The 2681-nt window shown below is 41.0% G+C and overlaps 1 non-coding gene across 1 annotated transcript; it reads right to left on the bottom strand.

The window, feature by feature from the left end:
* Positions 1-2192: 2192 nt before the first annotated feature.
* On the bottom strand, positions 2193-2265 carry TRNAG-CCC (transfer RNA glycine (anticodon CCC)). Its single transcript has one exon. It is a non-coding gene; the product is annotated as a tRNA-Gly (tRNA).
* Positions 2266-2681: the final 416 nt, after the last annotated feature.

Raw genomic sequence — 2681 nt, 5'->3', positions numbered from 1 at the left:
GCTGCCTACCACCTCCACCAGTCCAATGAAATTGCCCTGGCCCATGTCACACACGCCCTCCTAGAATAATGACCTGCCCCTGTCCTCTTGCCGGACCATTCAGCAGTTTTCAACACTGCTAGCCACTCTTGAATGAGCACTTCCTCCACTGGTTTTCACGGCCCCTCTCTCCTAGTCTTCCTCCTACCTGTCTTGGTGCGCCTTCTCAGTCTCCTGTCTTCACAGGCTATCCTTCCTGTGTAATCTCATTCACACCCGAGGCTGCAGCATACACGGAGGAAAGCAATGTAGCATGGTAGTTAAAACCATGGCCTCTGGCGCCAGGCCACCTGGCTTCAAATCCTTGCCCTACCCATTCATTTCTGTATGACATCTACACTCCTACCAAGATGTACATCATTATCCTCAACGCACCCCCTGGGGAAGCCACTGTTCTGATTCTTTCCACCATAGGTCTGTTTTGTCTATTTTAGAATGCATATAAATGGAATAAAGCAGGATGTGCTTTCATGTCTGGCTTCTTTTACTCACTGTGTCTTGAGATTTATTGTGTTGTTGTAGGTACCCATAATGTGTCCATTTTATTACTAATATCTCATGGTAGAGATATACCACAGATGCTTTGTCCTTTAAAAAAAAAAGATGATAGGCACCTGAGCCACAGCCAGTTTTTGGCTATCATGAAGAAAACTACTATGAACATTCTTCGAATCTTTGTGTAACCATATGTTTTCACTTCTCTTGAATAAATAACTAAGAGTATAATTGCTGGGTCATAGGGTAGGTATATGCTTAATATAAGAAGCTGCTATATATTACTCCAAATTTATAGCACATTCCCAACACTGTAAGAGAATTCCTGTTGCTCTACGTTCTCAGCGTTTGGTATTGTCAGTTTTTAAAAGTTAAACCGTTCTGGTGAATGTGGAGAATTATCTCACTGTGGTTTTAATTTGCATTTTCTTGATGGTTAGAGATATTGAGCACTTTTCTTGTGCTTATTGGGCATTCATACACGTTCTTTTATGATGTATCTGTTCAAATGTTTTGTCCATTTTTTTAAATGGGGTGTTTTTATTATTACTGTGTTATAGGAATTTTTATGTATCCTGAATACCAGTTCTTTGTGAAATCAATATTTTGCTTATTTTCTGGCTTACTTATTCATTTTCTTAATGGTGTTTTTTGATAAACAGACATTTTCAATTTTGATTTTTCCTACATCGATTTGTTTTCTTTTATGGTTATTGCTTGCTATAACATAAATTTTTACCTACTTCCAAGTCAGGAAGATAGTCTGTGTTTTCACTTAAAAACTTTATGATTTTAGCTGTTATGGCTTAGGTCTATGATTAATCTGAATTAATTCCTGCATATGATGTGCGGTAGGGGTCATGATTCACTTCTTATTGTTCCAACACAGTTTGCTGAAAAGATATTCCTTTCCCCAGTGGATTGCTCTGACATCTTCATCAAGATTAAATGACCTGTGGGACTTCCCTGGTCCAGTGGTCCAGTGGCTAATGCTCCAGCTCCCAACGCAGGGGAACTGGATTTGATCTCTGATTGAGAAACTAGATCCCACAGGCCAACTAAGAGTTTGCACACTGCAACACATGCTGCAGCGAAGATCGAAGACCTCGTGTGCCACAACTGAGACCCAGCACAAGCCAAATTTAAGAAAGGATTAAACGACATTTAAGTGTGTTAGTCTATTTCTGGCTCTCTATTCTATCCCATGGATCTGTTTGTCAGACCTCATCCCAGAACTATAGTGTCTTGATTATCATAGCCTACAAGTCTCAAAGTCAAGTAGTAAAGTCCTCTGGCATTGAGGAATTGTTTTTATTTTTATCTTTCTGTTAGCACTGGGATTTTAAAAGCTCCCCAGTTGATTTAAATGTGCTGCCAAAGTCTGAAAACTTGAGAACATTCTAATGTGAGCCACAGTTTCTAGACCCAGCTTTTCCTGTTGCTCTGTTACTATCCTCTAGGCCAACATGATAAGCGAATTAATATACTTGATCCTGCCTCTTTAGCCTGGAATCCTCTTCCTATTCAGTTCTGGGGCTGGTGCATTAAGGGCTTCATTTAATTTCTCACCTGGTTCCCCTCTACTTTCATTTAATTTTAATATTTATTTTTTATTTATTTGGTTGCATGGAGTCTTTGTTGTGGCACGTGGGATTTAGTTCCCTGACCAGGAATCGAACCCAGGCCCCCTGTATTGGGAGTGCAAAGTCTTAACCACTGGGCCACCAGGGAATCCCCCCGCTACTTTCAGATAACAATTCTAAGTCTTTAGTGTGGCTAACATCACCTTTTGTGGTTAGGCTCTCTGATACTTCATCCATTATCTCCCCCAACAAGTACCTTAAGCTTCCACCATACCACATTTGCCTTAAGTGTTTCAAATTTCTTCATGCCTACATGTCTTTGCCTGTCCTGCAGCCTAAAACACCCTTTCCTTCTGTCATTGTTGGCCATCTCCTTCCTCTCTTTCAACACATAGCCTGGTATCATCCACTCTGCCCTGCTTTGACCCTCTTATCTGGGATTGGTATCCTGCCCTGGTTCCCATGGCCCTCTGTGCCATGTGCCTTTATCCCAGGCATTAAGGTCCTTTGTTGTAATTGTTAGTGATCTAGTTGCTCAACCCCATTAACCTGCATACACCTTGA

This window comes from Budorcas taxicolor, chromosome 5 (genome assembly GCF_023091745.1).
Source record: "Budorcas taxicolor isolate Tak-1 chromosome 5, Takin1.1, whole genome shotgun sequence".
NCBI lineage: Eukaryota > Metazoa > Chordata > Mammalia > Artiodactyla > Bovidae > Budorcas > Budorcas taxicolor.
The sequence above is the reverse complement of the archived record's forward strand: the minus strand, read 5'-3'. Positions and strand labels throughout refer to the sequence as shown.